At 33.9% G+C, this 27,810-nt stretch overlaps 1 protein-coding gene across 1 annotated transcript in view; it reads right to left on the bottom strand.

Moving 5' to 3' along the window:
- MGAT4C (MGAT4 family member C) overlaps positions 1-27,486 on the bottom strand; it is a 337,535-nt gene extending 310,049 nt beyond the window's left edge. The window contains exon 1 of the mRNA XM_053658791.1: positions 27,432-27,486. The gene's annotated coding sequence lies outside the window, so the exon portion shown is untranslated. The remainder of the gene's footprint in view (positions 1-27,431) is intronic.
- Positions 27,487-27,810: the final 324 nt, after the last annotated feature.

Below are 27,810 nucleotides of genomic sequence, written 5' to 3'. Positions count from 1 at the left end.
ACTTCATGAAGAATCTCATATTGTCCACACACAGTTCAAATTTACCCCTCAGAGAAAAAGATATTGTTGATTTTTTTCTGGTCAGCCTGAATTTTTTTCCTAACACTTTTCCCAAAACTGGAATAATAGCACTAAACAGTACTGAGCACTCTTGGGGGAGCAGACATAACACAGCTGGGTGACCCATAACTTGCCCTGGTATCCAAACACATCTGGAATGCAAGCTGGCACTCTGGAAGGGATGGCGCCAGCCCAGTTTGTTCTTCAACCATTCTAATCATCGAAACGTGCTTCTTCATATTGAGCCCACTTTGTAGACTATATAAATTAAATATATTATTCTTCTTTCAAATATTATGGTATTTACTACACAGTTGGATTAGGAAAGTGTTTCCAGATCTAAGCCATTCGCAGAAAAGTCCTCCTTAACTATTCTGTGATATTTAAAACAGAATTCGTTTCCTCTCAGCAGCCACCCACATCCTGATGGAACACCTTCCTCCTGAATGACGCAAACTTCCATTGTATATTCATTGCTCAGAATCATTCCAGGTCCCTGTCATTAATGTATTTAGGCTGTTATTATTCTCAAGAAGTGAGAAGTGTTTTATCTCTGACCTTTACTTCCATGGTCTTACACCTTAGTCATAAAATGTTAGTGATCAAGATGTTTTCCATATCTGTTTTTTCCTACTTTTTCCATTTGCCTTGGATTTCAACTTCTATCACCTGACCCCTGTTTTTCAAGATGCAACAAATCCTAGTCCTTTATAAAACTTGGGTTAAATGTTTTCTGTAAGAATGCATTTTTTTGACCCATCGCTGATACAATTTACTACTGTTTGTGCCCCACTGAATCCCACTCAGATAGCTATCAAGGAAGAACTCATTACAACAGACCACTCTATGCTTCCATCTCCTCCAAGTACCAAATCATTGGCCACATTCTGACTGTATAATCTCCCTCCATAATACCTCCCCATTGTTTTTAAGGTAAAAATAAGAAGATTTAGCCCACTTAGCAAATAATATAATGCTCTTATTCATCTGGTCTCAGGCTATTTCTTTAGCTTTATTTCCTACAGTCATCAGCTTCCTATAGTCAGCAGCTTTCCTACCACCTTAATATTTAGTTGTTAGTAAATTTCTTAACATTACAAATAATCCTAAACTCATGTTTCCCCCCAAACCACCACCATGTTTCACTTGCTTTCTCAGAAGGACAGTGAATGACTCTTTCATATCATTTAGATCTACATTCAAATATTAATTCTTCAGAGAGGTGTTTATTGATTCCTCTATAAAAAGGTGTTCCTCATCACTCATGTCCCTATTTTTATTCACTTAGCACTGTTGCAATCACATGGTAAATGCTTGTTCTTTTGGGGGAGAAGAAAGGGGTTTCTTTCATTTTAAAATAAGTGTCATGATAGGGATCTTTTCTTGTTCTCTTCTCTGTTTCTAACACCTAACACACTGTCTTCTGAGTGAATGAATAAATGTTTATTTAGTGAGTGAATAAATGTTTACTTAGTGAGTGAATGAATGTTTTATTAGTTACCTAGGAAACTCACTAGTGTGTTAACAACTTAAACCTTCCCTTTGTCAATTAGCATCAAGTATCTGAAAATTGGAAAGAACTCAGTGGACTGCTCTGTCAAAATGCTCAATATTCTTTATTCGATGGGTAACGAATTTCAAGGCTGAACTCTCTACTTCTACTCTAATTTAAAAAGAGATAGTTCAATTTCCATAAATTAGCAAGAGCATAAAATCACAATGTTTGAGTGGAGTAGGCCTTATGGAAAATCTACTGCCTGGTCCTTATTGATTCTCCTCTGGCCATGGAAGACTATCTATCACCTTACTGCTCGGCACTGGGCGCCTCTGACCAAGCCACCTTCCTGTTACTCTGAGATCTTCATCATACTTTCTTCTAAATCCACTTATATTTGCAGGAGTCTTTCCCTCCCTTCCAGGATGGTGAAAAGAAACTAATCTCATAGTCTTATTTGATAAATATGTTGATGTCTGATAATGGCTTACCTCATCTTTTTTCACAGGCTCGTATTCAAAATAATTATTAAACCAAAAAAATCAGTATATGTCTCAAGATTTTGGCTCAATTCCTAGTAAGGAGATATGTTATCTTTCAGCTCTTCAAATTATGCTCCATAAAAAGATTCTTCATATAAAGATAATATAGATTAACAAAAAACTTTAATAATAATTGTTTTCTTTTAATACTATGAGTTTATCAATAGCCAATGTTTTCATGGTAATAATGTTAACATAAATAGGGAGCTAATTATTCGTAAGAAAAAAGCAAGAGAAACCCTCGTTGGTGTGGTTCAGTGGATTAAGTGTCAGCCTGCAAACCAAAGGGTCGCTGGTTTGATTCCCAGTCAGGGCACATGCCTGAGTTGTGGGCCAGATGGTCCCCAGTAGTGGATGTATGAGAGGCAAGCACATGTTGATGTTTCTGTCCCTCTCGTTCTCCCTCCCTTCCTCTCTCTAACAGTAAATGAATAAATAAAATCTTTAAAGAAAAATAATTACTATTAAAAAAGCAAAGGAAAATGGACATTGTTGAGCCTGATGGGATGGAGAGCACAAGCCTGGTTGTTTCATCAGGAAGCTACAACTTCATATACTCCCGGGGATCACAGCATTGGCCTGCCAAGGATTAACTCTCCACCTCTCCTTCTCCAGTAGCAGATTGTTGTGGGGACACAACAGTACATGTGCAATAGAAGTCACAACACTGCAATAGAAGTACATGTGCAATAGAAGTCACAACACTGCAGGCAGAGGTGCTTGACCATGGAGGCCATAATAGACCTATTAAAAGCCCATGAAAGTTTGCGAAGTTTACTGATTATTTTTTAAAAAGCTCTTGATTCATCCCAACCTGAGATAATATAATCCGAAGGGAACAAACAAGCTCACCCACTTGGTGAGCCACACTTGCCCCAGGTGCTCAGATACAGTCCCTTTCCGTACCATGTGACCCTAGCAGCTGCACAGTGGGCAGCCCCAGCTCTAAACATGGGCTCCAGGTGGGAGCCTGGGTAAAACAAAACTACACGGATGGGGACTGAGACAGCTTAGCAGCCACCTAAGGGCTTCAAAGGAATAAGCTTTAAGATGAAACGGAAACTGTGGAGCTGGGCCTTTCTTTTGGCCTTGCTGAAGACACAGCTGGGCTTTTTCCATGTTGGGATGGACAGAGATGGGACACAGGGGCAGTCCTCCATCCAGATAAATCCTGCCACACCACAATCTCCCAGGAGTGGTTTGGTGAATAATGACTAAAATTTATTTAGAACTTAGCATGTACCAAAACTGTGCTTTCCAAATACATCTCATTTCACTTGTGTAGCAGTGCTACAGGAAGTAACTTTTATTCCAGATTTATAGGTACAAAAACAGGCTTAACAAGAAGTTAAATTGGCATGCTTATTGCCTCACTGCTGATTGGTGGTGAGACTGGGACTCAAATTTTAATCTGTATGATTCCAAAACCTTAATGTACCATAGCCTCTAAAAAAAGAGAGGGAGTTTTATTATTGGGTTATATCTTGTCTTTCATTAAAGCAGGGGACAGAAAGGGGCCCACAAATGAACCTGGCAAGCTCTGGGAAAGCTTACATGGCAGCCTTACAAACTCAGAGACCTCAAATGACCACAGAGGATGGTCTGAAATTAAAACTTTCTAACTAAAAGCGGACCATGCTGGGTAGTCATGTCTAAGGCCCTTATTTTCCAATAACTAACGAATAACTTATAAATAACTAATATCAAATTAATTAAATAATTCACAAGTATAGTAATCTAAAGTATGCCTTTAAAGACTAGAATATATTGTATCTACAATGTAACATTTATATTTTTGTCTTTCTATTTTCCTATTTTAATTTAATTTGAGATATGTTGACAAAATCATTTATTTCCCCTTGTATGTAGAAATGATCATTTTTATTTTTCCAGAATAAATGAGTTTTAGAAAGTATTTTGAAAGTTTGAATTTTTAAGTTATAAAGTTAATGAAAAAGGGAAGGAGATACCACTCAAACAATATTAGGTGAATATTTTAATTAAATGCTGAAAATGGCTCTTATAAAGTATATTGTTTATTCAAGTACCATTGTGTTCTTTTCAAAAATAATCTTAAACTTTATTTTGTGTTCAGACAGTGTCCTACACATTTCTCCATTCTAAACCATTGCTTTAGATATCTAACTAACACGGTTACTATTCATAACCAATAGTTTTTTTTTATTTACTTAAAAGATGGAAACAGTGTAAGTGTTATATTAAATTTGTTTAGAAAAAAGGAACTTAGAGGTTCCTTTAAATAAAAATTATGAAAGTCCTGGCCACTGGAGTTGTCACTGTCACTACTTTGTTGAAATTCAGTGGAAATGGTCAACAGGAAGGCTGATTCAGTTGCTTTGACTTGTGAAAAAGAGCACATTTCCCTGGACACTACCTCTTAACATTTTTGGCAGGTCAGTACAGTGTTCATATATGAGTGGTGACATTTTTAAACTGCAAAGTTGTAGGGGCACGAGGTAAGGCACTTTAAATGTATACTGTATGTTAATTTTGTATTCTATTGCCAGGTTCATTCATTAGACCTAGTAGTTTTTTGGTGGTGTACATATCAGTTTCAAATTTATAATCATACCTGCTTCAGTTCCTGTGTATATAGTAAAGTGAGGTTTAACTCCATATTTTATTTATTATACAATTATTTAAAGGATTATCAATGCATCACAAATGTTGCTTATTTTTATTAGCTTTACCTCAAAGCTTAAAATATCATTGTAAAATTTAGGAACACATAAGTTTCCATTATTTGTATAATTTCAAAGGGACTTGAAAACCTTAACAAAGCCCACAGAAATATTGTCATCAAAGTTGTCTTTTAATTCTTTATACAACAAAAAAGAAAAATGATTTTTAGAATTTTAAAATATCTCAATGAAATTATAAATAAAATACATGTATTACTGAAGTTGTATATAAAAATTAAGGTATTTAGAAAAATAATTACAGTAATGAGAATTTAACCCTCTCCCTTTTATTACTAATCAAACCTTCACAATTTTCTTTTTTTTTCAAAAAATGCAATTTTGATAGATAGATATAGCAAGAGATAAAAATGGTGGTTTACAGAACGCTCTCATTAAATGAAGTGATGAAGAAAAAGTGTGTGACAAAGTGCTTAGTAAATAGCCTCTTCCTCACACCTATTCCCTTTGTTTCTCCTAATTTCAATGTCTCTCATTCCTTTTTTCCATCAGATTAGAGCAAAAAAAAATCCTAAAAACACATAGTATTCAGTCTTTTTAAATCCATAATCATTCTTTCTTTTAACCTCTAGTGTAATAATTAATTGATTAAATTTTTCTTTTTTATAATTTTTAAAACTTAAAAAAAACCTGCTGTTCAAGTACAGTTGTCTCCATTCCCCCTCCCTGCCACCATCCCCACTCCCCACCCTGGATCCTGCCCTCTTCGGTTTTGTCCATGTGTCCCTTAGAGATGCTCCTGCAAATCCTGCTCCCTTTCCTCCCCGTTATCCCCGCCCACCTCCTTTCCGGTTACTGCCATTTATTTCTGTGCATTCTTAATATCCATGTCTCTGGTTATATTTTGCTTTTTTGTTTGTCTTCTTGATTAGGTTTCATTTATAGGTGAAATTACATGATATTTATCTTTCACCGACTGGATTATTTCACTTCTAGTACATTAATTTAAATTCCTAGTATTTTGTTTTTAACCTCTTCATTCATTAATTCACTCAGAAAATATGTATTTTCCTCAGGCACAACTCTAAGACTTTATAATATCTGAAAATAATTAAATCAAATACAAATTCTGGCTTTTATGGGAGTTATGTTCTAATGGAAGACACAAGTAAAAACAAATATAAGTAAATAAATTATATAATATAAAAATAGAAAATGTTATTTTGTACTATGAAAAAGTAGAATAAGCTAAGTAGATCAAGTAGAAGAACCTAAAATTTTTATGTTAATAGGTGGTCAGGATGATCTTCATTATCATTTAGGTAAAAGTTTAACAGTGTAAAGAAATTAACCATGCAGATAGTGAAGTAAGCTCCTTCTGGAGAGGGGGATGAGCCAGCAACGGTAACATTAAGGGAGATGGAATCTAAAGAACAAAATAAATGAACAAAAAAACTAGGAACAGACTCATAGGTGCAGAAAAAAGAGAGATGGTTTCTAGAGCGGAAGGGGTTGGGGAAAAAGGTGACAGGATTGAGAAATACAGATTGGTAGTTACAACATAATCCTGGGGTTGTGAACTACAGCATGGGAGATATAGTCAATAATATTGTAATAACTATGTTGCCAGTTGGATACATGAAATTTCAGGGGAACACTTTGTAAAGTATACAACAGTTGAGCCGATATGCTATATACCTAGAATTAATTAAAATAATATTGAATAGAAACTGTAATTTAATATTTAAACATTTTTAAAAGGCAGAAACTTGTATATGGCATACGTATGAGTTTTCAGTAGCTACTACAAAACTTAGAACAAATTTAGTTTAACCTAATACAGTTATATTATCTTACAGTTTGGATGCTACAAGTCTAAAATAACTTTCACTGGGTAGAAATCAATGATCAGCAGTGTTGTGTTCCATCCGGTGGTTCTGGGGGGGGGTCTGTTCCTTGCCTTTTCCAGAATCAAGAGCCACATTCCTTGTGTTCCTTGGCTTGTGGCTCTTGTTTAAGTCTTCATATAACCTTCTTTCAAAACTGCCTTTTGTAAAGACTCTTGAGGTAAAATTTTGAGCCCAAATAATCCAGGATAACCATCCATCTCAAGATGTTTAATCTACTGATGGATGACACATGGGCTGCTTCCAAATTTTGCCTATTGTAAGTAATATTGCAATGAACATAGGAGTGCATATATTCTTTCAAATTAGTGTGTTCAGGTTTCTTTAAATAAATTCTCAGCCCAAGTGTCAATCGGTAGGTAAGTGGATAAAAAGCTGTTCTATATTTACACAACAGAACAGTATTAGGCCATAAAAAATCAGGGAATTTTACCCTTTGAAACAACTTGAATAGACCTGGAGACTATTATTACTCTAAGTGAAATTAGACAGTCAGAGAAAAAGAAGTACTATGTGATTTCACCTATATGTGGAGTCTAATGAACAAAATGAACTAACAATCCGAATAGAAAAAATCTCATAGATGGAGAGCAGGCTGACAGCTGTCAGGGAGGAGGAGAGAGCTGGGCAGCTGGGGGTGAAAGGACTGAGCAAAAAGAGAATAAATAGAGAAAAACTCATGGACGCGGACAACAGATTACCAAGGGAAAGGTGGTAGAGAGAAAGGTGAAAGAGGATATAGGAAAGATAAATGGTGATGGACAGAGACTTGACTGGAGGTGGTGAGCACACCATACAATGTACAGATGATGTGCTGCAGAATTTTGTACCTGAAACTTAATAGAATTTTCTTAACCAGTATCCTATGAATAAATTAAATAAAATGCTATTAATATAATATAATAAAAAAGAGAGAGGTGCTCAATATAATCTCATCTACACCATCCATTCTGTCATATAAGGTAACCAGGATTCAGCAGTATGACGTGGGCACCTTTGAGGATCATTATTCAGCCTACCATAACCATGACGATCAGGAATGCTGATTTAAATGATTATCAAAACGAGCAAATGTTAGTGTGAATAAAAAATACTGTGTGACCCTAACATATCAGATATCATTTTACATAGCACAATTCCTAGATTTAAAAATGTAATTTTGAATGTTTCTGTATATATTATATATTATACGAGATCTCTCCAGAAAGTATCCATCCAGGCATGTACTATGATACAAGATACAAGAAACATTGTAAACAGGATTATGATTAGTACTCTTTAAAGTAGGCCCCTTTGACCTCACACAGTTCTCCAATTGCCATCAGCTGCCCCATTATATTTTCCTGAATCTCATCAATGGTCTGAAATCTCTTCCCTTTCAAAGGTGATTTTAGTTTTGGGAAAAGCCAGAAGTCACAGGGCACTATATCTGGGATGTAAGGGGTTGAGTCACCTGGGCAATTTGATGTTTTACTAGAAAACTTTGTACAAGATGTGATGCATGAGCAGGCACATTGTTGTGATAAAGCTGCTAATCACCCATAGCTGCAGTTTTCTGAATCACCTGAATAGTTTCTGCAGAGGAATGTTCATGCTTAGTGCAAAATGTGATGCCAATTTATTGCTCTACTCACTCAGTCATTTTGAATGTGATGGCCACACAGTACACATGCTCACTCAGTGGTATTTACCACCCCCACTGACTAGTACAGTGAAGTTATCATTGTTCACACATGTGCATTCCAATCCATTCTCCTTGGCTTCTAGGTTACATCAATGTCACACAAACCATTCTCATTACATTAACAATGGCTAGAATTTTCTGGACAGTCTATATATTACCGAACAAGAAGTCCGAGGGAGGGGGCCAATATTTGGCCCACCTAGGGATGCCAGAAACTGCTACAGAACAACAGGGTCCCCTCCCAAGGACAGAATACTAATATCTACTGAGCTCTTCTGTCCACCGCCAATTGGAAAGACATCTCTCAATGCCAGAGATTCGTGAAAAGGAAACGAAATGTTTATTTAATGCTATTTAGGCCTAACGTCTCCACTAAAATATCAAAGTCCTTTAGGTTATGCACCTACACCCACATAGCGCTCCCTTCTCCCACTGTCCCAACTCTGGGTACCGTAAATCAGGAAAGGAGCACACGTCTGTGTTGCAGGCCTCTGGCACCGTCAGCTGTGTCACCGTGCAGGCAGGATCTCTCTCTAGTTAATCCAAAGTACTGTGGTACCCTCTCATGGTCCACTGGTAAGAGTTCTTTGAACCCAGTTCCAGTCAAAGTCTCTCCTGCTTTCTAGGCCACACGGCCAAAGAGGGCACCCCAAAGCCACGTGGGCCTCTTCTACCAAAGCTGCAGGGGTTCTCACTCCACCAAAAGCATGTGGCTTTCTTCTTCACCTGGCTGCAGGGATCTCCATTCTGGCAAAGCTGCGTGATTTTCCCTTTCACCTGGGAAAGAGGGGGTCCTCGCTCTGCTGAAACCACGTGGCTCTCCCCTACATGGCTGCAGGGGTCCTCACTCTGCCCCAAACCTCATGGCCCTCTCCTCACCTGGGCAGTCATATCCTCATGCCCTGGAGCCCATCTTTTTCCAAGCTCCCTGGCTCTACTCTTTTCTTCCCCCTGGGGGTGGGCGGGGTGAGGACATCTTATATGTCTCTCCAATATTCCTATACACTTTGAATTCTGGACACCATTCCAAATCATTTTTTGGGCCCCCCCGGCTGCACCCTGTATCAATATATACATATCATATATATGAATATGTGTGTATATACATATATATGGTATAAACTTAAAATTTAGGGACACATTACAAAAGTAATAAAGCTGCCGCCATGTGCAAAAAATGTATAGTTATATACGTGTGTGTTTGTGTGAATATGTATATATATTTCTAACCTCAACTACTTAGCCTGTAAGGAGAAAAAGCAGAAAACAAATAACAAGGTGTATTAACAAAGGCTTTCTCGGACTTTCCTCTCACACTATCTAGATTTGGTTTTCCTAATTTGTAGTGAGTAATGTAAATACCAATACAATTTTTAAAAATTGTGTCAAGAATTGTTAGCAGCCAAAGGTATAGCATTTCTGCAGGCTCCTGCACCTTAAAATATATATACTTATATATATTTTATATATATAAAATATAAATTTATATATATATATATATATATATCTCCCCAAACTTATTTAAATTCTAAAATTCAACAAAGTATTTAAAATCGCATTTTCATGGTAGTTATGTTTTGAAGTACAGATATCAGAGATATCTATGCATACACAGCCTAAATTGATGTATACAAATTCAGGTTTTCTTAGTACTATCAATTTTAAATTACAATGGTCACATTGAATTAGCACCTAATAAATTCTTTGAGACATCCTCACATATGGTTATTGTCTCTTGCCATTTCTGAATTGTCCTTGCCCTACTTTTTCTGTGTAAACAGGACAAGTCCTTTAGAACATGGCCATCTCTTTCCCCATTCCAGATTTCTTTTAGCTTGAGGAAAATGGTTTCAGGTTGTTTTTGATTATAAAGAATCCTGAGGTCAGAAATTTTGTATCTCATTGATTCACACACAGGCCCTCAGTGTCTGTGTCTTTGTGGATGAAATGAGACATTCACACGGACCCCCGAATCCGGTGGAGGAAAAGGGACAGCATGGCTTTTTCTCTCAAGGGGTGCAAAAGCCTTGCCCCTTGCCAGACCGGACTTTATCAGGTTTCTTTGCACATTACCTAATGGTCTTCATTTACTATGCACAGGTTGCTTCAGGGGGTTACCCTTTACAGACAACAAAGGAGCCAATGCTGCTAATCACATCATAGAAGAGGGATATTTGCAAATGAAAAGGGCAAAAGTGGTTGAACCAGTTACACTCATCCTTGAAAAGTTTAGCATGGATTTTAGGAAGTTACTTTGCAGTAAATGTTTGCCACTGGGGGCTGGGCCCTTGCCATGCAGAATGGTCTCCTACATCTCATTTAATATATTATTCTTTTGTTGTTATTATATGATGTTGTATACCTGACATGGAAAATATAACAGACGGATGAACATATAATCTTACATACAAGAAAATTACAAATATTTATTTTCGTGGTGGTATTTATTGAGGAGCTAATAAAAAAGGAATAAAACTGATGGTAAATAAGAAAGTACAAAAGTCAAGTAGTATAGTAGAACAAACTCTTAGCCTATCAACTCCTACATAATAAAGTGAGAAACAGTATTTTATTGCATGATAAGCAAAAGATGAATAGCAAGGAGTCCCATAGCCCAGTATCAGTATTAAATATCTCAAAGTACTGAATTCACAGAGGTGAAATGCGTATCTTCATATTCCTTCATCTTTATGTCTCTGTGGAGGTTTTCACCTACTTATTATAATTAGACCACAATCCCAGTTTGCTTCAATAATGTGATGTAGCTTCCACACTGATTCAAGTCCTTTTCTCTGTAAAACCTCAGTTCCTTCTTTCTTTATGGGTTAGCTTTATCCTCATGCTGGCCTTTTTCACAGTGGTATATTTTATTATTCCTGTCAAGGTGGGAAAGAGTGTGTCTCTTCTTCCAACAATAAACATAATGGCACCTATTCGCTTTGATTAGATGATCCCTGAAAAATCACAAATTTGTCCAAAGGCTGGTTTAAACTATTTTAGTTCAAACCTGTTTACTGATTCAGATGTTAGATGTGCATTATCTATCAGCAGAGAGAAGTAAGAGTTTAGATTTTATTATGAGACTCTCAGGCCAAATCCTGAGTACAATACTTCCTAGCTCTGGAACATTGGACAAGTTAATTTACTTAATCTCTAAAATGGGAATAAAAATAGTAGTTATCTCAAAGAGTATATTATGGAATCTTTATGTCACTTAGATAAAATACATTATAAAAATTTGATGAATGGTTTATCTAGCTATCAAACCAAGATATAATTTAATCATAATTATGATTAATTATATGTGCTCACCTTAATTTGTACATATGAGCAGAAAAACAATATACATAGTCATGACTTTCTAGCTTGTAGATAGTTTGACTTTTTCAACTTAAAAAAACACTGCTTTTTCTAACATATATTTTGTTTTAGTTAATTTCTTCCACTAAATAATAAAGCTATCAATTCTAAGACAACCATAATTTATAAATTAGAAAGATTTGAAAAGTTTACTTTTAGATTAGATTTGTGAATACCATGTTAGGAAATACACTTAAAAGAGAGTACATTGTTATTTTGAATTCTCTGAAATATATTATAAGAAACAAGTGTTTCTTTAATTTGAAAATGTTTCTATGTATTGTGTGAGGAATTGTGTAAAATAACAATAAAGAAACACATCTTATTGTTATTGAGTTTTTTCTCATGGCATCAGTGAATGGTAAAGCATAAGATTAAAATGTGTATTTATAAGAAAATATAACTTGATCTCACTCTAAAATTATATCAATTTAGAGTCATTATATCTATAGTTTAATATTTTACTTGATATTTTTTAATCTAGTAGTGGTTAGTGTGGTAAAATTTTAATATATTCTGTGTTTATTTTCTAAAATAAGATTAGATAAATTACAATATAAAAAGAACTATAGCCATTTAAACTCATAAAATTATTGAGGCAATTTTTAATATGCAATAGGCAAAGAAAAGATTAAGTATGTAAAACAATGATAACATGGTTAATGTAGTTGAAGAAAAGTATAACATTTTACTTATAGATATTGTAAGTAATTACAAAATGGAAGTTCACAGTAATAAAAACAGCATAACTATATTAGTTAAAAAATAAATTCATAATATTTTATATATTATTACTAAATTATTTAAATATAAATATTTGTTTCATGCTTGCTTTCTGACTGAATAACATCCAATAAAATTGCTAATGCTTCCCACAATCCCTTTTATACCAATTTGATATTTTAAATCAAGTATCGCCAAAAGCTACTAAATCTTACATACTAGCTTAAATGAATAAACATGGTTTTATTCTCAGAAATCATTCATGGTTAAAAAATGTAGAAATAAAAAAAATGCTGTATTTGGATGCAGGCTATGTTAAATTTTTTATAGAATCCAGAGAAACCTGGAATAAATATTCTACTTGGGCTAGTTTTATTCTTTAGTTGATTTATCAATAGAAGCAGAATTTCTTTCCTTTAATCTGAATGCAATAATGTAAATCAAGCATAGCATATCGTCACAAACTCATTGATCTTTTCTTAACTAGCAAGTTTGCAGCTCTATTGTTAAAAAATACAGCTTTCCTTCCCCAGGTTGGTTACATATGGCTCCTTTATTTCAGTTATCTCACACAGGTCTGTGGGTTCTCCTGGGTAGCAAAGGACTGCTTGATGCTGCCAGGTGAGCCCTCTGCACCTTGAGCAAGCTCAGCCTGTATTAGGACCACAGGTGTGCTTGGTTCCATGGCAGTACTGTTTCTGATACATATTTCCATGCGTTCACTTCTCTTTTGTTCTTTTTGTACATTTTAGTTACTCAGTGTAAAATATAGTTCACATTTATTTTTATTTGATTTTGATATGTCTATTACTTTTTTATTGCTTTTTGCTGTAGATTTTATTGCTAAATGTGATTTTAACTCAGAAATAATTAGAATGTATTTCAAATATGCCACTTTATTAAGTGTGAATTCTAAAGGGAAAATCATATAAAAACATTAATTGTATCACTTAGAATATTTTAATTCTGTATTAGGAGGTAAAATGAAAGAATATAAATATTTTGGTAACAAATCCATAAAGAAACACATTTTTTCTGCTGTATAAGACAAATTAGGAAAATGTTCAATATTTCTTTTCCAGAAACATTTGCTCTCTGCCCCAGATTTATGCCTGGATGTTTACTTGGTTTGCATTATTCTCAAGAGATATAGCTTATTAGAGCCACTTGGCTGGAAGTCTTAGAAATCTGATGACAATTGTTTCTCCCAAAGAATCACTTCCTGATGATTTTTATTCAGCCATATAGGATTAAAATGACAAGTTCAGTTTTAAATGAGAGTTTTAAAATTATTTTAGCTATTTCAATACATGTTATAAAATAAATATCAATTTTTCTGACCTACAGTAGGCATTTAGAAGCAAATCAATTATTTTAATATAACTGTTTTCTAGTTCGCTGATGCTTTACACAAGCAGGAATAACATTTGAAGCTACCAGATCAATGCCAAGCATGTTTATTTGCAGTAGGTAGATATGCAAACACAAAGATTTATTTTGTTGATTTATGTTTGGTTATCTCTAATATAATCTAGTTCTTAGTAACTGCTAGTGCTGAGGATTATAAAGAGTTGTTTTTCACTCCATGTAGCTGTGTACTGATTTCCTTCCATGTCTTTCCATGTGAAGTTCTCATTAATCATTACATACTATAGGGACATAGAAAGCAATTAATATTTAGAATTTATAGTTTCATAATTCAAGGTACAAAAATCCTTAACCAAATTCACAAATAAATGTACAATGGAATAATTGACAAAGTGTTATAGTTCTAATTGTGCAATTAAAAAGACTGTGGTTCAGTACTGACTTTCTTACTTTGACACTGGACCTGGGCAAATCCAAACTTCTCCATAGCTCAGTTTAATTATCTGTAAATGAGCACAGCAAAAAATCTAAAGAAGGTACTGTATTAAAAGCAATAAAATTAGTGTCCGACAGAGGCCTCTCTATGTAGTCCTTTTTCTTCCATTACCATCAAGGCAATTGCATTCTTAATGTCAGCATGATGTGGTAAATGAACACTGCATGAACTTTGAAGTTAGAAAGAGGATCTTGACTCTGCTAACTGGCTGTGTGACTCTGAGAAAATCATGCTGCCCACATGAGTCTGCTTATTATTTAAAAATGAGGATTATGGTTTCTTTTACATGTGTTTTCAAATGGTCAAATGAAATAAACTTAACCTTTTCTATTAGCCAATAAATAGCCAACTAGTAGCCAATAAATATTAGTTTTATTTCCTACCCAGCCACTCAGACAAAAGGTAAATCATAAAGCCTTAAATCCACTTGATTTTGTATAAAATGGCAACATTTATATTACAGAAAAGGTACATAAAATTACTAAAATAACTTTTAATTTGTAAATACACATGTAAACTATTTTATGTCACAAAAGGAAGTTATGTTTGTAGAACCAACCCATCTAATCATTTATTTTAAATCAAGAAAAGTGCTTGAACTTTTACATCTCTGGTAGTGTGCAAATATTGCACCAGCTTTTCCTGTCCATGCAAAAAATATCAATAGAATATGAACAATGAGAAATGAAAGCAGTGAACAATTAAAGCCAAGATATTTTAACTAATAAAGGCCACTCTAACAAAGCCTTACCTCACTCCCCTTCAACAAGAGCAGCACCAATAAGATAGTCCGGTAGTTAAGAAGGATGACTTAGACAAGCTGTATTTTGATGTCGGGGAGATTCTTACATGATTGTCTCAAATATCAGAACACTGTTTGGGGGCTCAGGCTCCCATTCTTAAAATGTCCCATGAAGTAGCTAGGACCATATAACTATAATGATTATAATCAATTATAAAAGTAAACTAAAATAAAATCATACAAGTATTAGTATAAAGAAACTGTAAAGCATGCTTTTTACCATAATTTGACTATCCTTCTATAAACATAATTTTTCACAATCACCTTAAGGTTCTGGGATGCTCCATACTATACACTGTACACTAAATGTTGCCACCATGTATATGCAAGAATCAGAAATTTTATATCAACTAAAGAGTGAGGTTATTTTCTACTAGTTTTCCACTTTCTACCTGCTCCACCTGACCTGTTGAAATTAAAGGTATTTTCTTTTTTTTAACACTTTTTAACATAATGTATGATTTTGTTTACTTATGTTTTATCATTTGTTATTGTTGATCATATTTTCTGCCTTGGCCTCCACCCCTCCCCACAGCCCTCTCCTACTTCCACCCCCACCTTGTTACTGTCCCTGTGTCCTTTACAAGAGTTCCTGTAAATTCTTCACCCTGTACACCTATAAAGCCCCTCTGCTCTCCCCTCTGATCACCGTCAGCCTATTCTCAATGTCAGTGTCTTCGGTTATATTTTGCTTGCTTGTTCATTTTGTTGATTAGGTTCCTGTTAAAGTTGAGATCATATGGTATTTGTCTTTCACCACCGGGCTTATTTTGCTTAGCATAATGCTTTCCAGCTCCATCCATGCTGTCCCAAAGGGTAGGAGCTCCTTCTTTCTTTCTGTTGCACAGATTTCCACTTTTAAATGTACTGTAGTTTTTTGATCCATTCACTTACTGATGGGTACTTAGGTTGCTTCCAGCACTTGGCTGTTGTAAATTGTGCTGCTATGAACATTTGGGTGCATGGGTTCTTTTGGATTGGTGTTTCGAGGTTCTTAGGATATAATCTTAGCAGTGGAATTGCTGGGTCAAAAGGCAGATCCACTTTTAGTTTTCTTAGAAAAATTCCATACTGTTTTCCATAGTGGTTGCACCAGTTGGCAATCCCACCAACAGTGAACTGGGGTTCCCTTTTCTCTGCATCATCTCTAACACTTGTTTGTTGATTTATTTATGATGGCCATTCTGACAGGTGTGAGGTGGTATTCTCATTGTGGTTTTAATTTGCATCTCTCTAATGGCTAGTGATGCTGAGCTTCTTTTCATGTGTCTCTGGATCCTCTGCATGTCCTCCTTGGAGAAGTGTCTGCTCAAGTCCTTTGCACAATTTTTAGTTGGGTTGCTTGTCTTCTTAGAGTGGAGTCATGTGTGTTCTTTATATATTTTGGAGATCAAACTTTGTCTGAGGTATCATTGGCAAATATGTTTTCCCAACTGTTTGGTTCTCTTTTTATTTTAATACTGTTTTCTTTAGCTGTGCAGAAGCTTTTTATTTTGATGAGATCCATTTATTTATTCTTTCTTTTATGTCCCTTACTCTAGGGACATATCAGTGAAAATATTGCTGCGTGGAATATCTGAGATTTTCCTGCCTATGTTCTCCTCTAGGACTTTAATGGTATCATAACATATTTAAATTTTTTCATCCACCTTGAATTTATTCCTGTATACAGTGTAAGCTGGTGCTCAAGCTTCATTTTTTGTGTGTGTGTAGCTGTCCAGGGACACCATTTGTGTGTAGCTCTCCCAACACCATTTGTCGAAGAGGCTATTTTTACTCCATTTTTTGTTCCTGACTTCTCTGTCAAATATTGATTGACCATAAAGACTTGAGTTTATTTCTGGTTCTCTGTTCTGTTCCATTGGGTCATGTGTCTATTCTTATGTCAGTACCAGGATGTTTTGATTACTGTGGCCTTGTAATGCAATTTGATATCAGGTATTATGATCCCTCCTACTTTGCTCTTCTTTCTAAAAATTGCAGCAGCTATTCAGTTTTATTTATGGTTCCATATAAATTTTCGAAGTGTTTGTTCTATGTCTGTGAAATACATCATTGGTACTTTAATAGGTGTTGCATTGAATCTGTAAATTGCTTTGGGTAGTATGGACATTTTGATGATGTTAATTCTTCCAATCCATGAACATGGTATATGTTTCCATTTGTTTGTGTCTTCCTTGATTTCTTCAAACAACTGAACAAGAGCTAGAGAGAAGCCTCATAACCTCTTTCACATTTTTTATTGTTGATCAAGTACAGCCATCTACATTTTCTGTGCACCACTGCCCCCAACCCCAGCCATCTCCTCTTTCCACCCTTGATCCTATCTCCCTTTGGCTTTATGTGTTCTTTATAGATGTTCCTGAAAACCCTTCCCCTGTTCTCCCCATTATTGATTCCCACCTCCCCTCCAGTTACCGTGAGTCATCTATTTTTTAGGGCATAGTGCTTAGATAGGGAGAGGTAGGACGATCTGAGGAAATAAATTTTCCTCAACATATCAACATATGTGGGGAGGTCCTGCAGGTGGGAGTTGTGGATTGTGCTTGAAGCTTGTTTGTTTCTTTAAATACTTCCTAGATCATCAATTCATTTAATGAGGGAAAACTGTAATACTAAAAAAGATCTTTATGGACACCTTCATATATTTGTGCTGCAGACTATTCTAGGAGATGCCTCGACTTTCCTCAAAATTCTTTTTTTTTTTTTTTTTTTTTTAATTTTTTTTTTTTTAATTTGGTTACTTTTCAAGTACATTTTTTTTCCTCTTCCCCCCCCCCCCCGCCCGGTCTCCCCCCTCCCTCCCGTTCCCCACCCCCCCAGTCCTCATCTCTGTGTCATTCATACTTGTTTCTCAAAATCCCTCCCCCTTTTTCCCCTTAAGTTCCCTTCCCTCTCCCCTCTGGTCGCTGCCCATTTGTTCTCTATTTCAGCGTCTTTGTTTTCATTCTGTTTGCTTGTTTGTTTTATTCTTTAGCTTCCTGTCAAAGGTGAGATCATATGGTATTTGCACCACAATGTTCATAGCAGCACAATTTACAATAGCCAAGAGTTGGAAGCAACCTAGGTGCCCATCAGTAAATGAATGGATACAAAAATTGTGGTACATATACACCATGGAATTTTATGCAGCAGAGAGAAAGAAGGAGCTACTACCTTTTGCAACAACATGGATGGAACTGGAAAGCATTATGCTGAGTGAAATAGGCCAGGCATTGAAGGACAAAATTCTTGATTTTAGCTCAGTAATGCATACAACTATTTTGAAACTTAAGAACTGAGGACAGCTATTAAAATTCCTTAAGACACTCATGCTCACCACATCAAATAATTTATTTGACATGAGTAATAAATGCCAAGATTTAGAAAAGTAAAGTTGAATTTTAAGCCTTAATTATCAGGGAGTCCTAAAAGGACTTGGCTTTTTCTAAAGAACTTTCTGGAGATTTACAGATACATTTCTAGGTATAATTTTATGATATAATAGTGTTCCTGATATTTTTCTGGAACATAGCAAAAAACGTACGTGTGTATGTGTACATTTATATATATTTTAAATGAGCAATCATACCTGCATATTTTACTATTCAAATGATGCACTTTTCAATGTACACCCAGATGATAAAGCTAATTATGCTATAACAATGCCTAAAATGATAGTTATGCTACAACATGTCACACACAATGAAATATTCTTTTGAAAAGATCCATTATTTGAAAGTCTTTCTAAAGTCACTCTCTGAAATATTTTCATGTAGGTCAATTGCTGAGTATCATATTTTTTCTAAAACATATTTTACGTCTTCCATGCTGTTGTTAGAAACTATTTAAGATAGGATGGGGACTGAGCAGATAGTATTTTTTGAAATGCTTATATCTGGGCAGAAAGAATACAAAAGATGAAAGTAATTCTTTTTATTTATCTTAAAGTAAGAAAAATATTCATGCATACTCTCAGAGTCACATTGAGGATTAAATGGGATAATCCATATAAGAGACTTTAGACACATAAAAACTAGCTGTTATCATTATTCAAGAGCACCTAACATGTTGATGTTTAACAATATTTTTTAATTGTTGCTTTCATCATATAATTGTATTCATCTGTGTATTATTCTCCATGCTTATCACTGTGACTGTATCAATATATCTGTGTCCATATCCATACATGTGTACATGTATATATGTCTATATATAACCAGCTAAAAATAAGTATTAGTGATTAGATAGTTCTTAGAAGCTTTCTAATTCTGCTCAGTTATATGTGTAAGTGTGTATCCATTAGTATGCATACATGTTTGTACTTGTATGCCTGACTTTGTAAGGCATCCTAAAATCAGTGGATGTTACAGCAGGAACCTGAACCATTTCTTGAGCATCAACTTTGAAACAGTTTGCACATTTTGTTGTACTTATAAAAATAGCAGTCACCCTCTCTTTTCTTTGCTCTAGTCCTGAAAACATTTTCAACTTGTATGATTGCTTTCTTAATGCAACTTCTTGTTTTATTTTATGTTCAACTTTAGACACCATATATTGACTATTCTAGTTCAATTATTCACTAGGACAGTAGAGAATTTAACCCCCTTTTCTTCTTCTCACCCTAACCACACATGTACAACCTTCCTATATTATTTTCCTCCTAATTTAATTACTGTGATATAGGGAACATAGAAATCCTATATTGACCATGTAAATGCCATTTATATCACAGTTATATAGTCAGTGTTGATTCATATTCATATTTTAAGCAACTTGTTTTTTCCTGGTACTAGCTTGTCTTGAAATTGTTATAGCTGTTGCTTTAATCACTCAGCCATCCTAAATTCTTACTAGCTGTCTAAATCTCCTCTCAAACTGATAAGACACTGTAGGTATTCTATCAATGTCTTCTTTCTGGAGAAATTTCTCACAGTTTCCTGACACCCTCAAGGTTGGCAAGCTCCCTACCTGGCACAGGGCTGTTATCCTGGTTTCTCCTCACACCAGTATCCTGGGAATGGTTGTCACCTCTCAGTATTTAAATCTTTCATTCTTTTTTTATTTGTGTAGGTGTATATTTCTTTATCCTTCTTGTTTCAGTGAAGGACATCCCTTAATATGTTCCAGTGAAAGGGTGTATGAAAATTAATCCTTTGATACTTTGAATTGTCAAAGTAGTAATTAATCCATGCTTATTTTTACTGATATCTTAGATATCAGATTTTTAGTCAAAAATAATCTTTCCTCAGAAGTTTTTGACTTCATTAGTATTTTTTAACACACACAATTAATCTTTGGAGTCATATAACATTTTGATATTTATAGAGCTAGGCCCTATAAAGGAAATATCTGAATTTGGTAGAACAAAAGTGCTTTCATTCCCAAAAGTTTGCAGAATCATCAACATTTCTGAAATATTACAATAACAACCCTTGTGTTTATTTTAATTTATTGCACTGTGTACTTAGTAAAATTATACTTCTCCGTTTTTGAAAATTATTGAGTTATTTTACTGATGATTTTCCCATCCATTTTATTTCTCTGTTTTTGAAATTTCATCAGTCAAATATTTAAAGTCCTAGATGAATCCACCAATTTGCTTATTTTTCTTTTCTATTGTACATCTCTTCATCTTTTTGCTTTCCTTCCTGGGAATTGTTCTCATTCACTCTCTAGTTCTATGCTGAGCCATACTGGATCTGAGGCAAAAGGCTATTACATTTAGCATTTATTATTTTATTATATTTATGCACTAATTTTATTTTTAAAATATTGTATTCAAATGTAATTTACTTGAGTTACTGAGTTCATTGCTTTGCCCTTAAATTTTGCACTTGAGTGTCTCACTTTATCTACCTTAGTTCCAACCCTGCTTAAATTTCCCTGATGTGTATTGTTTCTTAAAGCTAAGTAAACCTAATGCTGATTGAAGCCTCTTGTGCTTCATGAGTTCACTGAATTGTTAAAATAGAGAAACAAAAATTGGAAAACATTGAGATAATAAGGAAAGTAATATTTCAAAAAATTTTCTACTTAACATGCTTAGGATATATGAAAATATTGCCACCAACAACTGGAGTCTATTTTCAAAACATAAAAAATATCTAGAGAATTAACATTCTTCACTTTTAACCTGTTTATTTTTTGACCTCCACCCTACCCCATCATTTATTTACCTGTAGTACTAAAGGTATTTTGTGCTGCCAATAACTAAAAGTTTGGGGAATTCTGCAGTGTGATGTCAATTATATTATTATTCATCTTTCCCAACTGACAGCTTAGTGTCTATTTTTCTCATGTTTCTATTTGACCTCTACTTCAGAGATCACACATCTTGCAAAATACTGATGCTTTGTTCTCAACTCTCAGTCTCCCCTAACTTGAAAGTGTGTGTTTGATATGAAAACAAAATACTTTGTATCATTTTAGTAGAGTCTGACAGTAGAGGAAATTAGGGGTAAGTGTTCAATTTACCACCTTTACCTGAAATTTGACTTTTTTAGATGTTTATTGTGTTTATACAATATTATCATCTTTATGAGCACAAAAATGACATAAATCAAAATTTCTGCAATGAGATGCAAGATGTGTAAAGTATATTCATTCTTTAATAGAGGGTTGTAAACATCTGCTATATTCCAGGCACTGTACTCCCAATTGAAGATATGATCTTTAAGAAAAATAAGAGATATCTAAATGAGCACTATATATAGTCTGAAAGGTGTTCTATTAGAGAAGATCTCAAAATATTATGGGTATAGTCAGGAAGAAGTTAGACCGTGGCTCAGCAGTTCAGGGAAAGTCTTCCAGGAAATAAAACTTATAAGCAGGGCCATTAAAAAATTAAAACTAAGTAATAAAAGAACGACAAGGATGGAGAGAGACTGTTGCAGCTACATATAATGACTATGTGTGTGTGTGTAATTGTGCAAGGATAACAGATCATGGCAATGAAGAGAGCCTGACGTAATCCATTCAGCATATTTAGAGCTCAGAATGAAAGGTGGGAAGGATGAGAATTGCAAGGGTAGATTTTCAAAAGGAAAAGTCACCTATTTTTAATGTTATTGACTTAACTATATCTTTCCTAAATAAGAACGGAACATATTGATAATAGAAATGCAAGCTTGATTTAAATGGATAAGCTTGCTAGTTGATCTGCCAAACAGTATGTTTCCTTTTTAGGTTTATTGAGGAAGAGAATAATATTTGTAATAGGTGCACTGTATATGCAAGAAACTTAAAATTATTCAACAAATGAAGGAAACATGACAACCAAATGCCAAAAAAAGGAACCTCTAATTTATCTTTTGTGGAACTGATCCTAAAATACATAATTGTGCTAGAGAGAAACACTGAAAGCATAAACTGATTCTTGACATTTTATTAAGATGCTAAGATTAGAGTCTTAACAAAGCTTTTTAACAAACTGGTATGACCTATCATTCCAGTGAACATCTCTCAGTACTTTAAATGTGTCATCGTAGAATACCCAGTCAACAAAAGGAATTCAGAAAATAGTATTTAAAAAGTGTATTGGTTTTCAGAAAGTTAAAAACATATTTATAACCAGGTACTAAGTGCTTTGTCTCTTTTCCATATTGTTAGAAAATAAAATGACTAAGAGCTCATTTTCTAAAGGGCTTAACTATACCTTAATTGCCACATTCCTAATGCACTGTTAAAAATGACATTTCAACTCAGTGGTTTTCTGCCAAGAAATTGTTCCTTGAATTTCTGTCTATGTATTCATGATTAATTAACCCTTCACTAGTTCCATTAAAACAATTAATATAATGAAGACTTTGACATGTACTTTTAAAATTACTAAAGGACATAAGAGTCATACTCAAAGCCACTCAAGGTATGTATAATCACATTGGGATGTAAGTTACACAGTGGTGTCTATTCTCCCCATAAAATAATGTGGTATTTCTTTGACTATGAATAGTACTTATTCAGGTTATTTACTTCTCACCTTTCTATGATACAGGCAAACACTCATGTACTCTTGAGAATATTTGATTCATGGGGCAGAGGACTCAAACTGGAAACACAGTCTTTTTTTCTTTCTCCACAGTAGAAAGAAAGAAATGCAAAGTTATATTTTTCATTATATATTATGATTATTTTACACCTGAAAAGTGATGGATGGGGTCTCATAATCATTAATAGTTTCCATACAAATTTACACTGATTCTCCTCAATCTATTTTGTAAAATGAAGTCAGAGTAAATGATACACATACACCTATACACACATTTGTGGGGTACATGTATGTATAAGTGTGCATGTATGCATAAAGCACATAGAAAAGGAAAATCCTATAGTATCTTGTACCAGATTTTTATAGGTGATTATTTAATAAACCACATTTTTATTTATCATGCTTGTAAAACAAGAAGAGATTGTATATATTCAGAGAATAGTGCTCTTTGCCAATGGAATCCCAATTATTCAACTAGAGTTATATCTTCCACAATATTATCCTAATGTACTTTCAAACATAACTTCTTTCTGTAGCAGCTGGCAACAAATACTATATAACATTCTACATTTAGTTGGTAGACCTGTTGAAATAAGCAACTCATTCATGCTAAACAGCTTCTTCATGCCTTTACTTATGTTATTCCCTGTGCCAGAAATCCCTTCAGCTTTCCTAAAGTTCAGTGTCAAATTAACCTCAGCAATTGGCTGTTATTTCCAACATCTGAAAATGAGCTCTAGTTCTGCTAAATACTATTGACACTTCCAACTTCTGCTTTACAGTTAAAGCTCTACTGTAGTTTTGAAAGTACACATTGAGTTTCCTTACCATATTGATTTCACCAGGTGAGAGTAAAAACAATTCACAGTAGTAAATCCCCGATAGTCTTTTGTACACAGTTTATACATAGTCAACTCTCGATAAATGCTTGTAAAATAAATACGTGTGTTTAATAATTATAGTTATTTTTGTTTTTCTTTATTAAAGAGATATTAACAGAGAAGTTTATAATTACTTAGGCAATACTAGTTATGAATTCCATAGCACTTAATATCCAATAAGTTTTGGCAGGCTTTAGTCATACGATGAAGAAACTACTGAAGTTTTGAGGCTTGCTGACTTCTCTACATGTACATAATGCTTATTTGTAATTATTTTGTTTAATAATTTGGTGATTATATAAAATTTAATATTATATATTTAATACATATATAATATATTATTTCTTATGTTCTTATTTATAGTTGTCATTGTCTGATTTCATTCACTCAACACATCTTGTTGACTTTATTATATTTCAGGTAATATGCTAAGCACTCAATATTGTGCTTAAGTTTTGTGGGAGTGATGCAAAACAAATAGGTAAATAATTCTATCTCTTTTTCTCTCTCTCTGTATATGTACACACACATAAAATATAGGTAAAATGCTTAAAGTTGTAGTCAATGCTGTGAGATTAAAGAATCCAATGTGGGGGAAAGAGTGAAGGGTTTTCAGGAACAACTATAAAGGACACATGGACGAAACCAAGGTGGGGTGGAAGCAGGGGCAGGAGGTGGGGATGGCTGGTGGGGGGAGAATGTTGGGGGGGGGAAGCAGACAACTGTACAAGAACAACAAAAAAAATTTAAGAAAAAATAGGAATTTTTAAAAATCCATAAGAGATAATAGTTAAATTTGATAGCTAGAAAACACCTTTTGAGGTGGTGACATTGTGGCTAATTAAGCAGATTCTGGATGTGGGGATTTCCACATGTAAAGATTAAAGGAAAATTCATAGTAAAACAGTTTAAAAATACCATTATATTTTGAGTAACAAAATACTCATTAAATTGTTTAAATGTCTCTAAAAATGGTTCTTTGTTTGAATTACTCTAAAAATAATATAAATTCAGTCTGTTTTAAAATGATTTTCAAAAAAAACAAGAGAGAGAGACAAAAAAGACAATAACTCACAGCAAAGTACATAATAGGTTTTAATAAAGATATGGAAAATCCAAAGTTTAGACATCTATTATTATCTATGAAAAGCTAGAATGGAAAGAAGAGAACACAAATATGCTTAATTATGTATACTTTGAATATGGTATAATCATATATATATATATATATTTAGTTTTATGAACTAGTTTTGTTTCTCTTTTTTTTGAAACACTAAAATAACATTATGAAATATATTTATTTCTCACTTCTGTTTATTAGAAAACACTATATGATTTTTAAAGTTATAATCTAATTTAAAATTTGGATAATGTGAAGAATATATTATTTAAGTATTATACATTAGGCATAAAAGATTTAACAGGTTCCTGTAATTCTGTGTTAAGTATGGTTTAATTAGTTAATAAGAACATTCTAGTTTATGCTAAATAATTAATATTACAACTGGGAAAAATAAAAAAGACACACCATATAAGTACAGCATAAAATCATCATTTTCATCCAGTTGGAAGTATTTACCCTTTGTAACTCAAGAAAGTTATTTTTTTTTGCATCGAAATACAGAATAACAGGAACAGTTTTAAATTTAAAAAATACTATATATCAGTTTTTATTGGTAATTTATCTGCAGGTAAAACAACTGCCATACATGCTAAAAAATACTTCAGGAAGATTTAACTAATTATTTTCATTTAAGTACCTCTTTGGCATATATTGGCTTAATTTTACACAAAATAGAGCACATTTAAAATCCAAAGGAAGCAATTAGGTTATAGTTTTACATAACCTATCATGGACATAACAAATAGAGAAGGTATTTTTGCACTTGCTAAATATCCACATCCAAAAATAAAGAAATAAAATAATCTATACTAAAGTTCTTCAGCACAATTTTATACAGAAATAAGCATCTCTTATTTTTTATGATCTTTCAAATGTTACCCGGTATTTGTCTCATTCTCCAAAGTATGTTATTTTTTTTCAAATTATATACAATAATAAAATAAGATTTCTACTATAGAAAACTATATTGGAAAGGGAAAAATCTTTTTTTCTAAAACTTTTCCTATAGAAAAGTAAGCTCTGCATTTTTTCTAGTATAAAGTAATGCATTTAAGTACATATTTTTGTTTAAATAAATAAAAAGCATAAAAATGCATTCATCAAGAGCTAGGTTTTTATTGGAAAACATAGCGATGACTACTTAATTATCAGAATAAATGACTGCTAAGAGCAGGTGGGTCGATTAATTTTTTTGTTACAAACACTTGTATATTGATAGTTCAGCTGTCAATGTTTTTACTATCAAAAATTTCCCAGAGATTGTCTAATACATGTTCAAGTTACTTGTCTTCTAATAGAAGGAAATTCGGTAGCAAGATACTGTATGATTCAGGCATGCACCTTCCTACAGCACAGATCCGACGACCCCTGAATACGACCTGCTCCCAGAGGAAACCGATTTAAGGCTTCATCGCACACAGAACAGTATGTATGAATCGGAAAACCTCCAGCTAGATTAGTGACAAGTACATCTGAATAGAATTCCTTCTAAGTCGCTTATCTGCAGCCAGGCAAGCTTGTTTCACCCTCACTTTCAAAGATAAAGCCACGTGGCATGTTACCTTGGCAGATTTTCACAAAGCAAACAGCCCCCACCGTCTGTTATTGGAGGGAAAAATTCCCCTTATTATTTCAGGTATTGTGACAGCAGATAGGAGAAACTGCAAACTATCCGTCAATGGAAAATTCACCAGTCCATATGAAGCCTTATATCTCCTCTAACTTTCATAAGCTGTGAGCTCCTTGATTTTTCACTTTTATTAATGGCAGTTCTGATAACCCGGAGTGTAGCCATGGCAAAGATCAAGAGCAAAACATCTGGTTATCAAAGACAATTTATCAGAAGCCAAACAGGGAAAAATGATGCCAACAATTAGTAAGTAGCTGAAAAATCGATCTGTCACAGAATAAGGAAGAAAAGTGCACAAAGCTTTCACTTTGGATAAACTTCTTGTTTCACTTGGGGAAAAAAGTGAAAAAATGAAATACTAAATATATGGAATATTAGCTATAGAAAACATTAAAGTGAATTATATACAAAATAACATGGGAATTTTTACTTGTAAAGGATTGTGTGTACATGTCTTATCGTAAACAAATTAGAATGTTAAAACTGTATGTTTTACACTAGATATTGAATAGCACAAATGTATTATCTTCTTCAAAGTTAAATATCTGTAAATTACTATAATTATTTTAAACTGGACAACAAAACAGATACATCAGTTCTCACTTTCTGCATTTCTTACAATGTACAGTAACACTTAATGAAGACTTTTATTGTCTATTTTAAAGACCAGGTCATATAACTAGGTCAGTTATATAACCTAGAATTCACTAGCACAAATAGACAGGACTCACGTTTTAGGGTCTGTTGATAGCTTTTCTCATACAAAATCAGGGCTGTGCTTTCTGGGTGAGACTGTGCAAAATCAAAGAGACAAATATTTCAGTTTCCCTTGCCAGTGCCAGTAAGATGAATGCAAATAAACCACCAGTTAGTCATGGAAGAAAACCATACATTAAAGAATACTGATTTGTAAATGGAGGTCCTTTCAAATGTAGATAACATTTACCCCTTCTCCTTCTCCCATATATTTACAAAATTTCTGCCCAATTAACTTACTACTTCAGAAACTCAACTATGACTATGGTCAGTTAATGGAATTTAGGTCTGAGATTAACTTCCATAAAGGTGAACAATGGTGAAACATCTAAAATTAGGAGAGGCAAAGGTGAC

This window comes from Artibeus jamaicensis, unplaced genomic scaffold (genome assembly GCF_021234435.1).
Source record: "Artibeus jamaicensis isolate MK-2021 breed Jamaican fruit bat unplaced genomic scaffold, CSHL_Jam_final scaffold_584, whole genome shotgun sequence".
NCBI lineage: Eukaryota > Metazoa > Chordata > Mammalia > Chiroptera > Phyllostomidae > Artibeus > Artibeus jamaicensis.
Note: the sequence above shows the minus strand (reverse complement) of the source record. Positions and strands in the feature narration are given on the sequence as shown.